Source organism: Aquarana catesbeiana, linkage group LG11, assembly GCF_042186555.1.
Source record: "Aquarana catesbeiana isolate 2022-GZ linkage group LG11, ASM4218655v1, whole genome shotgun sequence".
NCBI lineage: Eukaryota > Metazoa > Chordata > Amphibia > Anura > Ranidae > Aquarana > Aquarana catesbeiana.
Genome location: NC_133334.1, coordinates 97,219,191 through 97,232,441, shown reverse-complemented (window position 1 = coordinate 97,232,441; position 13,251 = coordinate 97,219,191).

Here is a 13,251-nt window from a genome sequence, read left to right as displayed (position 1 = left end):
GTGCTTCTTTTCCTCTAATATTCTTCATACCTGGTGCGAAAAAATTATTATCTATTAGTGTGATCAGTGGTGAATTGTAATTCCCATTAACTTTCTTATATACCCCATCCCATATTCTAAGGACATTTCGTGTTATAACATGTGTACTGTTATCTAATAATCTAAAGTGTAGGGGATTCCAAATAATAGTGCCTAATTGTGCATTACTAATATTTTTCTCTATTTTCACCCATTTTTTTAGCTTTTCCTTCCTCGTCCATTCTACCACCCTTGATAGTACTACAGCTTTATAATAAATCTGCACATCGGGTACTGCCAGGCCGCCATCTGTTTTCCTTTGTTTCAATATCTGAAAGGAAACTCTGGGTCTTTTGTTTTCCCAAATGAAGGTCGTAATTATTTTTCTTAACTTTCTCAGATAATATTGGGGTAGTGGCACTGGTAGCATCTGGAAGTAGTATATAATTTTGGGTAATAGAACCATTTTAATGACATTAATATGTCCGATCCATGACAGGGCCTTGCCGGAGAATCTCTTACAGTCTAATCTGACCGCATCAAGTAGCGGCATATAATTACTTGTGAATATCTTTTGGATTGTACTAGTTAACTTGATACCCAGATACTTTAATTCCTTAGTCCATTTAAAACTAAATTCTTTTTTCAAAATCGCTTCCTCTGTCTTGCTTATATTTATATTTAATACTTCCGATTTATTCATATTTATTTGGAAGTTAGATACCTCTCCATACTTCCTCACTGCTTTTACTAGTTTGGGCATAGTAGAGATCGGGTCCGTTACATAAAACAACACGTCGTCCGCAAACGCTGCAACTTTGTGCTCTTCCTCTCCTACCTTCACACCTCTAATATCGGGGTCTCTTCGTATTGTTGCCAATAGGGGTTCCATAGCTAAAACGAAAAGCAGCGGGGACAGGGGGCACCCCTGTCTCATGCCGTTTTCCATCTCGAATGGTTGAGATTTTGACACATTGATTTTTACTACGGCAGTTGGATGATGATAAAGAGTTTTAATCCTCCGGATCATTTTAGGACCCAGTCCCATAGTCTCCAAGGTCTGGATCATGAACCCCCAGTCTACTCTGTCAAATGCCTTTTCGGCGTCGATTGACAGGAGTAGTCCTGGGGGCCCACTCTCCTTCATTTTTCCCATTAAGAGAAGAGTCCTGACCCCATTGTCCCTCCCCTCCCTATTGGGGACAAACCCTACATGGTCTGGGTTAACTAACGAGTTCATAAATTCCTTTAATCTCTCTGCCAACACTTTTGCATAAAGCTTTGTGTCATTATTCAGCAGAGAGATTGGGCGATAGCTCGAGCATAGTGATTTCTCTTTTCCTTCTTTCAATATAATTGTAATAGAAGCTTTTAGTGCCTCCCTGCTCATCTCAAAGCTGTCCCCCAGACCGTTCATGTAGCAACATAGCCTAGGTAGTAATGTTTCTTTGAATGTTTTATAATAAAGTATTATTAGGCCGTCCGGGCCAGGGCTTTTCCCGGATGCCGTTGCTGCTAAAGCTTTCCTGATTTCTTCTTCAGAGATTGGTCTTTCTAATATTTCTCTACCTTCCTCTGAAATCTTGGGAAGCGCTGCCTTTTTTAGATAGTTGTTATATCTTAATCTCCTATTTTTTAAAGAGGTGTCTTGCTTAGGGACTGAGTATAGGTCTTTATAGTAGTTCTTAAAGATCTCCGCTATACTTCTAGTTGAATATTCCATATGGCCTTCTTTGGTCTGAATTTTTTCTATAAAGTTCCTGGCTTTCTTCTTTTGTACCATTTTTGCTAGCTGTTTGCTGGGTTTATTACCCCATCTAAATCTCTCCCAGGCTATCTTATTAAATGTTACTCTTGACTCCTGCTCCATCGTGGTTTTCAGCTCCGATCTTTTAATAACCATCTGCTGGTGTATCTCTTGGGTGAGCTGGCACGTTTGTTTTTTATGTTTTTGTTCTAATCCTGCCAGGTCAGCCCTTAGTTTTTGGATTTTGGCCCGTCTATCCTTCTTCTTCCTCGCCCCCATTTCCACCAAGACCCCTCTGATGTAGGCTTTATGAGCCTCCCATAGTGTAGCTCCCGAAACTTCCCCCGTGTCATTTACCTCAAAATAGTTTTCTAATTCCTTTCTAATTCTATTGACACCCTCCTCCTCCTTTATCAACTCCTCATTTAGCCTCCACTGCCCCCTATCGGCCTGACCTCTACCAATTGCCATTTCCATGATCATAGGTGCGTGATCTGAGTAGGTTATGTTTCCAATCTTGGACTCTACTACCTTATCAATAGCCCGATGTTCGTCTAGTCCCCAATCAATCTGGGAGTAAGACCCGTGCACAGGGGAGAAAAGCGTATAGTCTCTTTTGGTTGGATGTTGAACTCTCCAGATATCCACCAATTGGTAGGTGGAGAGTTTTTGCTTTAACTCTTTCAAGAGAACGCAGTTCCTCCCCTGTGTTCGGGCCGTACTGTCTAGATCCGGATTAAGACAAAAATTAAAATCCCCCATTAGTACTAGATGTCCTCTCATGAACTTCATTATTTTCCCCAAAATATTAGCTAAGTACTTCGCCGGATTCTTGTTTGGAGCATAAATGTTGACTAATGTATATTCCGCTTCATTTAGTCTACCTCTGAGGCACAGGTATCTACCCTCTGGGTCCATTAATCTTTCCTCCAGCACAAACCTTATTTTCTTTGCGAAGCCAATGGCCACTCCCCCTGCCCTATTAGAGATGGTATCTCCTTGGTACCAGACTGGGTATTCGTTTGAGAACAATCTAAGTCTCGATTGGAGTGTAATATGTGTCTCTTGCAAGAACACCACATCTGGTCCCAATAATTTTAACTCGTTGAAGATATCCAATCTTTTCTTGGGGGTGTTTAGGCCTTTAACATTATATGTTAAATAATAAATTTTATTGTGGCCATGACCCTTTTTCCATTCTCCTAAATTCTCCCTTTACCTTAGACCTTGGAGAGTTTTCCCTCTTTCTTGATATTGCGATTGGACGGGACCCCTTCCCTCTACTCCCCCTCCCTCTCCCTCTCTTCTTGCCTCTTCAAACTGTAGTGGGGTATGCCCCTTCAATTTAACCCATATCTTTTCCTTATCCTCATAGAACCTGAATCTCACAATAATGTCATGACTTCTTTCTACCCGTCTGGTATCGAGCCTACGCACCCGGTGCACCCGCTCGATTTTTGGGAAGTCTTCCCCTCCCAGTCCCAGAATTGGGCCAAAGATAGTTGCCACAGTCCTCCTCAAATCCTCCCCCCTATTTTCCGGGACCCCCCTGAGTCTCAGATTTTGTCTTCGATCCCTGTTTTCCTGATCTTCCATTCTGCAGCAAATTTTTATCTGATTTTGTTGAGTTATTTTAAGTTGTTCTTTTAATTCGGAGATCTCCCGTTCTTGTTTGACTGACTTATCCTCGGCTTCTTCCACTCTGGTCAGAAGGTTGCCTAAGTCTAACCTCAACATACCAATCTTTGCTTTGATAGAGGTTTCCAGAGCTTTAAACATTTCTGCTAATTCATTTTTTGAGGGCAGTTGTGGATCCTGTCTATGCTCTTCTATTCTAGATGCCTCCAGCGTGTTGTCGGCTAGTAATTCCTCTCTTGAATGATCAGGAGTCTGGTCTTCCCTCTCGTTTAGACCCTTCTTCTTTTTGTCTGCCATATTTGATTTTTGGGTTTCTTGATGGGCACTTCCCGGGCTCCCCCCTTGGCCAAGTATTGCTTAATTGTACTTCCAGCAGCGTTCCCTGGTAGATTATCTTTTGGGGTTTTCGGTGGTCCTCCCTTCCCGGTTTTAGATGCGTTCTGGCTCATACTATTTTCCTGCTGAGCTATCTCAGTTTGATTTTAATCTGTGTGTCCACCACTTTCAAAGAATAGTCCCGGGTACAACTCTCCCCAGCTAATTAACCACTAGATCTGAGGTTGTCAGTGTAGATACAAGTGTGGCACTAGTATACTATTAGCGACTTGAATGCAACTCTATGGTACTGAGTTTGGCCCCGTATCGCAATGTCTGGCAAGCGTGTTTCCAAGATATTTTCTGGTGTACCAGTACTTTAATAAAAGGAACTCACAACGGTAGCTTATGAGTATGTTAGACGTAGTCTAACTAGCCTGAGCCTAGCTTCCAATGCTGTAGGAGTGATGCTAGTGGAAGGACAACATAGTGTAAAAATACAGTGCTGCAATTTCACAAAGTGTACAGAATCCAACCCATAAGTCTTGTGTCTTCTAAAGGCTGCCGACTCTGTCTCCTACAGGCATGTAAACACTTCCACTGCCTTTATCGTGCGTTACGATGGATACTACTGGGAGTATATCTACACTTATTTACCCGGTCCACCAGCATCGGCTCATCAAACTCCCTAGTAATCTACAGGTACTCCTAAGCTGTAGGGTAAGTATACAGACGTAGGAGATGTATTGGTATCTTAGGCTTGTTAATTCTATCCCAGCCTTCCTTCCAATTGGGTGCGGAGATTGTAGTATAGCGAGTTAGATGCAGCTTTGGTTGTATCCAAAGCACTTTTATATTTCAGCAGGATATGATATCTCAAGCTTCATCCATAGTCAACCAGTGCTCAAGGGTTAACGAACTTTAAATCACATTTCCTTATCACTGGCCAAGTTCGTGCTGCATAGTATATACAGCGGAGATACCCACCATTCCTTCACTACATATACCCCTAAGCCACAGGGTGAGCATACAGACGCAGGGAATGTATTAGTATCACATGCTTGTTTATTATATCCCAGCCTTCCCTCCAATGTCGGTGCGGATATCGGAAATAGTATAGGAAATCAGTTGCAGCTCTGATCGTATCTATAAGGTTTTTGTATTTCAGCAAGATATAGTACCCCTAGTTTCATCCGCAGTGTATCAGTGTTCAAAGGTTAACGAGCTTAAACAACATTTCCTTGCATTTGGCAAAGCTCATGCTTCATAATATATACAGTGGAGAGACCCACCACCCCTCCACTGTCTCATCTAGTTTAGTAGGGACAGCAGGAATTACCATACACACGCTGCTCAGCAGATTTCCTAGCTTCACAATCTACAGTCTTGCTTCTCTTGGCGTGCTCCTTATAAATTTTACACTCTTACCTTTGGAGATGAGTATTTTTCGTGAGTCTCTTACCACCATTACTTGTACTTCTACCTTCTGTTTCCAACTATTTCATACTTCCCCCAGCTGGGGTCAAATGGGTTCAGCTGTCAGGCTTGCTTGTTGCTATCAGGGCTCTGGATCTCCCAGCTTTTATCTTCCACTTCAGCGTTCAATCCCGGTCCTGTCTCGCATGCTGCCAGTACTCAGTGCGGGGGGGGGGGGAGGGGGGAAGGGGGGATGAGGAGCTCCGGTCAGTTGATCGAGGCCGTCAACGCAACTGTTTCTCTCTGTTCTCCGTGCACAGATAAATCAGCTCTTATCACACAGGCCGCTGCGTGGTTCTCCCAGCGGGATGGCTCTCCATATCCTCTCCATCCCCCCTGTTTGCTTGTCCTGATATGAGAGAGAGCCGGCCGGCACGCCAGCAGGATGACGCACCTCCCACTCCTCCCTTCCCTACAGACGTCTCACGTCATCTCCCTCACTCATGACGTCCTTCCTTTATAACCCCAGGATGCCTGCGGGTCTTACACATCAGATGTCTTTGCCATGGGCGACACAGAATTTATTCCACTTTGGCCATTTAGTGCACCCCTGTACATGCAGGATGCTCTCATTTGCTGAACTCCAAAAAAATTTTGATTTACCTCACCAGGTGTTTTATGGGTATTTGCAAACAAGACACCATGCCCAATCTTTCGCCCCAAACCTCCAATTTTCAGCGCCAACGCTCTTTGTTAGCTTGATGTTGGAGGGCTCCGCACGCCGAGGCTTAATTTCAGATATCTATCGGTTGTTAAACTCCTACTCCTTCTCCACCCAGGGTAAACATACATATATGCTTCGCTGGGAAAAAGCACTAGGAGAGGAAATCCCAGAGAAGACGTGGCGGACGATCTGGTCTCAGGCAGCAAAAAGCTCCTTCTGCACGCTCTATAAGGAGAACGCCTATAAAATACTTTTGTTTTGGTACCTGACGTCAGATGTTCTCCATGCCATTTACCCTTCCAGCTCGAATAGATGTTGGTGCTGCCAGGGAGCCAAGGGGACCCTATATCACATCTATTGGACTTGCCCCAAGATAGTGCCTTTCTGGACAGAGACACAGCTCTTACTGTCCCGCCTACTAGAAGTACAGGTTCCCAGAACCCCAAAATCATTTCTCCTTGGAGTTTCTACTCTGCAGATTCCCAAACATTCCAAAAAACTGCTTAGACATGTCCTGGCGGCCGCGAGATGCCTTGTTGCCCTCCATTGGAAACGACAAGCCCCGCCCACCCAAACAGACTTATACACCAGAATAAAAGACATAGAGCTGATGGAAAAAATGACAGCTAGATTACAAAATAGATTGGAAGCACATGACAAAGTCTGGGAAGAATGGCATAGACGAGAGGACCCGCCCTGAGCTGGTGGTCGAGCCTCCCCAACTCTCCCCAACTCTCCCCACCTCATCCTATCTTTCTTTTCTCTACTGTATTCTTTCTTCTCTCTCCTCTTTGGATTTTGCTGAGGTCCATGACGGAACCCACTTGACAACTATCAACTCTTATGTAGAACCTGCTATGAATCCCTTCTGTTTGGTTTATTATCTACTAACGTTCGATGTACACTGGCTTTACTGCTGGTCTGCTGAAGTCTATGCATCACAGTGTCAATGTTCTGTTTATTCACCTGCTTTTATGTTCAATAAAAAATTGTTATTTGAAGAAAAAAAAAAAAGTAAAACCAACAACACATAGGCAATTAATAAATACCGAACTGTAGAGGCCAGAACGAAAATAAATTAAAAACAAAATATAAATGAATATTCAAATTGCATATCATCACCCAACCTGGGCGGAAGTGAGATGAATGTACATACCCATGTCACTTGTAGCCGCCAACTCGGGCGACACCAAATGGTCAAATTAAGAATCGAAATACAAAATAAATGAAATAAAAAATAAAAAAATATAAAACTACAAGGCAAGAATCCATACCAGGATTTAAAAATGCAGGCAAGGGTTCATAAGCCACTAGCTCTTGACGGGCGTCTAAACGTGAACATATAACGGCAGCACCAAAGAACCTAAAATTGCTCACGGCCGCCAGAGTATATGTTAAAAACTGGAAACACCACCAGAGAATGCATAGGGGACATGCTGATGAAATGTAGGAGACCCCCAGTGAATAGATTATGAATAGCAAACATCCACTTAATAAGCATAAATTCATAAGGCACTGGCTCTTGGCGGACGTCTAAACGTGAATATATATTGGCAATAGTAAAAGCCTGGGATTGCTCACGGCTATCAAAGTATAAGTTAAAAACCGGAAATGCCACCAAAAATTATATATGGGGGACACGTTGATAAAATATGGGAGACCCCATTGGATAGGTTGTGAATTGCAATTTCACAGTCATCCAATTAAAGTAAACAAAAAATAAAAATTAAAAACTATATATTGTCAAAAAGTATCGACATATGGAGCACGTATATAAATGCAAATACAAAAACATCCAGATGGATAAAGGCTCAGAACTTTAGAGGCTGAGTATGGAATTCAGAATATTATCTAAGACCGTATTAGTCTGTTTCAAGTCTGTGTACCTGGTCATAGTGTCTTGATACTGGATGGTTGTCATAGCCTCTCCTTATATTACTAATGTGTTAGTTCAATCGAACACGCAGTGCCCTTTTAGTCCTCCCAACATATTGTAGCCTGCAAGGGCACTGTATGAGGTAGACCACACCTTCAGATGTACACGTAATAAAGGGTTCAACCTCATAGGATCGTGAGGTGCTGGTAGACGCAAAATTGCGAATCCTTCTCTCTTTGCATTTATTAAGAAAGCAAACCTGGCATTTCCCACATCTGTAATAACCTGTGAGGTTCTGTAGAAAACGCCTATTTTCTTTCGGGGTGTCCTGAACTGAAGGAGCAATCCTACTTTCCAAAGAGGATGTCCCTTTGAAAACGACCCTGGGCCTGGCGGGTAAGATTGTACTAAGCACTTGGTCACTGGTTAGATCCAGTATCAAGACACTATGATCAGGTACACAAGAGGGACCCATCTAATACATTATTTATAGGAATTGATAAATATAGACCCCACTGGCGAGACAACTTATTAGTCAGAGAAATTTTGAAACAAGAAATGGCTTGGATCCATAGACTCAAAACTTATGTCCCCTTTGGCCTGAACGTCGATAGAGATGTGAATGCCTTCATCAACAATTCTTGATGAAGGATCCACAATGTATTATGCTTGATTATTCTTTTATGGCTTTGTCAGATACTATGTTTACTCATCGTTGTGCTGTCTTGCAAGACTGTGTAATTACATGCAGATTTATTTTTACATGTATTTTTGAAACAGACTAACGCGGTCTTAGATAATATTCTTAATTACATACTCAGCCTCTAAAGTTATGAGCCTTTATCCATCTGGATGTTTTTGTATTTGCATTTATATACGTGCTCCATGTGCTCTGATACTTTTTGACAATATATAGTTTTTAATTTTTATTTTTTGTTTGCTTTAAATGGATGATTGTGAAATTGCAATTCACAACCTATCCACTGGGGGTCTCCCATATTTTATCAATGTGTCCCCCATATATAATTTTTGGTGGCATTTCCGGTTTTTAACTTATACTTTGATAGCCGTGAGCAATCCCAGGCTTTTACTATTGCCAATATATATTCACGTTTAGACGTCCGCCAAGAGCCAGTGCCTTACGAATTTATGCTTATTAAGTGGATGTTTGCTATTCATAATCTATCCACTGGGGGTCTCCTACATTTCATCAGCATGTCCCCTATGCATTCTCTGGCGGTGTTTCCGGTTTTTAACATATACTCTGGCGGCCGTGAGCAATTTTAGGCTCTTTGGTGCTGCCGTTATATGTTCACGTTTAGACGCCCGTCAAGAGCTAGTGGCTTATGAACCCTTGCCTGCATTTTTAAATCTTGGTATGGATTCTTGCCTTGTAGTTTTATATTTTTTTATTTCATTTATTTTGTATTTCGATTCTTAATTTGACCATTGGGTGTCGCCCGAGTTGGCGGCTACGAGTGACACGGGTATGTACATTCATCTCACTTCCGCCCAAGTTGGGTGATGATATGCAATTTGAATATTAATTTATATTTTATTTTTAATTTATTTTCGTTCTGGCCTCCACTGTTCGGTATTTATTAATTGCCTATGTGTTGCTGGTTTTACTTTTATTGACAATAATATGGCGATTGATATTTGACATGGATTCCGATCTGTACGCACTGTTAAACAGCATACGGACGGCCTAGCTGGTTCAAGCACCAATGTGCATGTTCGTCGATGGATTGAGGCTCAGAATGAGGCTTGGTCAGTATGTCATGGTATAAAGGGAAGTGACGCAGCGCGCCGCCTGTGCCCCTGGATGACGTAACTCTATTACGAAACGCGTAGAGTGGAGCGACACGCTTGCGTCACCTCTCATCGCTATTGCTGTTTCTATTAGGATGGGCTAGTCTGTGAGCTTACCGGCTGGCGCTCCAGACAAACAGGCGGTTTTTTCTACTAGAACTATGTGAGTGTAACTCTGTGTTTTTAACATTTAATAAAGTCTTAAAGGTTTTACACTATTGGAGCCTTTTATATCTTTCATGGTGCACTTATCCATTTGCGAGCTGGAGATGTTACATTGAAATCTGAAGTACCTATGTTCCGTTGGCTATGTTTTGGATACCACACCACACCATTAAAGAATTCAGGTTTTGGCTGTATCTGATGTGTTCCGGAGGATAGCTTCCAATTCAGGGGGATCATGGGTCTCTGGTAAGGCAAACCTACATTCTTTGGTGGTGGATCGAGCACTATCCTTCCCTATATTATCAAGGATCCCACAATTTTTGGGTGGACTTTTTATAATAATTTATCATCTTATTGTATTTTCACGGGTGATATAGTCACTATATGTTTTGGACTCACATTCACATGTTTTTAATTATTTATTGCATCAATCATTGTTTATTTATTTTGGTGCTATGACATTTTTCACAATTTGCTCACATCAGATGTGATATTTATATATGGACACATTACTATATTATTAAGTATATGTGTGCGTGTATAATTATTGTTTATATTTAGCGTGATTCTACATTTATACCACATGTTTATTGAAAACCTCCAAAAAAAAAAAAGCCAAAAAAACCTGCAATACAAAGGCATAATGAGCTAGTATGCATCACATACTAGCTCATTGTGAAATATTTACTTTAGAATGATGCCCTGTATCAGCGCCGGCACACTAAGTACACGCCCAATATCTTTTATTGGAATTACTTGCAGGTTCGCAGGCTCAGGCGCTGTGATTGGCCGGAGCCACGATGACCTCACTCACGGCATGGGCCCTGAAGAAGCGGCACTAGCAGGCCTTTTCTTCAGTGTGCATGTGCCGATGACATTGGCAAAAGCATATATAGTCAATATCTTCTACACTGTACAAGTTTAGTAGATATTTACAGTACCTATAGGTAGGCCTTATTATAGGCTTACCTGTAGGTACAAGTGATGTTAGAGTTTACAGCCACTTTATTAATAATTAAACTTTTATTTGCTTTTTTGTTTGTTTTGTTTGTTAAAATGTTTACATATTTAACATCTCTTTTACACATTTTACATTTAGAAAAGCACAAAATTGAAATAGAAAAAAAGTATTTATAGAAAAAAACCTTTGTGAAGAACTTTGTACCACAATCATACTTTTAGAGTCCTTTTAAACAGGGCAAATTACAGAACAGAATGTACACCTTTTATCTCAAAAGGTCAAAAAAAAGAAAAAAATGTGTTTTGTTTACTTTTGTTGCATTTTATTGTCTAGGGATTGCAACACACACACAAAAAAAATACAATTTCATTAAAAGAAAGCCTTGTTTGTCCTGAAAAATAAAATATGTATTATCTTGTTATCCTAAAGTGGAACTGAAGTTCTGCTGTAAGAAATAGTGAGCCAGCAGACTTTTATTGCAGAAGAGACAAGCACTGTCTCTTTGAGTGTGCAGGAGTGACATCATCCCCAGCCAGCCAATGAGAAGCTCAAAGACCAGAACTCTGTAGAGGTGCCGGTGTTCTGCCGAGAAAGTTCCCCTCTGCGGATAATGACCCCCCTGTAGTGCGCAGGCACAGCGCTTGCGCAGTACGAACAACAAGGGAGCCGCCGAAAATATCCAAAGCTGAACAGCTGTGAGTGAGCTGTGCACGGCGCCTGCGCAATGAGCAAAAAATTGTGGCAGACGCTGATGCACGCTCCCGATGCTCGTGCTGCTTTGCAATGGACGGCTGTATTACTGTGATAATGTGTTTATTATCCGCCCCTTGCAGAGTAGCACGAGCATCGGGAGCGTGCGGCATTGTCTGGTAGCATCGGGAGCGTGTGGTAGAATGTGATGTTAAATGTGCGCAGACGTGGTGTACAGCTGACGCTCAGCTGTGTATGTTCGGCTATTTTCGGCTCGGTAGTGCTTCGTACTGCGCAAGCGCTGTGCCTGCAGTACATGGGGGTCATTATCCGCCGGGGGAACTTTTTCGCCAAGACACCATACTGCGCAAGCTTACCTCGCAAGCACTGCACCTGTGCGGTACAGGGGGGTCCTTATCGGCAAGACACCGGAACAGGACCATTGGACAGGGGAGTATTGAGCATTTAGTTCAACAAAGTTACTGCCGAATAAACAGGTTCATAGCAGAATTCTAAAAATTGCTCTGGTTCATAGGAGGTTAACAGGTGTGATAGGGGAAGTTGAAAATGTACTATTACTTCCCCTTTTACAGATTTTTAGATGAGATTTATGATCAACTTAAATTCTCTCAATAAAACAGCATTTAACTTTGTTTGGCAAAAAAAACAACTTCTTTGTGCACCTCAGATCCAGGCTTCTATTTCTGAGATTAAGCACTACCTGCCTGCCTCATTATTTCCATGAGAACACAGGGTGAACACAGGGTGGATATGGCTAAGCTGATAGTTCTAAAATCAATTTCAGAAGGCCAGACAGAGGAGGGGTTTCTGGAAGCTAATATAATATGAGAGACCTGTCTGATCTTAGACAGGACATTTACTTTAACCACCTGACCACCAGGCCAATTCTACCATTTCTCACATACATGTAAAAATCTGCATTTTTTACTATACAGTTATTTAGAATGCCCAAACATTATTTATGTTTTAAGCATTTTGTCACATGTGCCATATGCCAAAAGTGAACCTATTTTTGTTGAACAACAATTAGAAGAAGCTCTGTATCTGACTTTTGTCTTTTGAATCTATGTGAAGTTGACATGGATGAGTGAGTTTAGGGTGAAGGAACTTGACTGGCCTGCACAGAGCCCTGACCTCAACCTGAACACATTTAGAACACATTTAGAATGAATTAGAGCGGAAGCTGCGAGACAGGTCTTCATGTCCACATCAGTGCCTGACCTCACAAATGTGCTTCTGGAAGAATGGTCAAACACTCCCATAGACACACTCCTAAACCTTGTGGACAGTCTTCCCAAAAGAGTTGAAACTGGTATAGCTGCAAAGGGTGGACCAACTCAACTTATATATATACAGTGGGGATGGAAAGTATTCAGACCCCCTTAAATTTTTCACTCTTTGTTATATTGCAGCCATTTGCTAAAATCATTTCAGTTTATTTTTTTCCTCATTACTGTACACACAGCACCTCATATTGACAGAAAAACACAGAATTGTTGAAATTTTTGCAGATTTATTAACCACTTGGCGACCGCCTCACGACGATATACGTCGGCAGAATGGCACGGGCAGGCAAAATCACGTACCTGTACGTGATCTGCCTTCCGTGGGTGGGGGGTCCTATCTGACCCCCCCGGTGCCTGAGGCAGTTGGCTTCTGTCCGGGAACGATGAGAGGTGAGGGGGAGGCCATCCATTCGTGCCCCCCCCTAGCGATCGCTCCCAGCCAATGAAATCCTTCCTCTGCTGCTGTATAGTAAACAGCGGCAGAGGAAGTGATGTCATCTCTCCTCGGCTGTGTATTTTCCGTTCCGGCGCTGAGGAGAGAAGACATTAATGTGAGTGCACAACACACACACACAGTAGAAC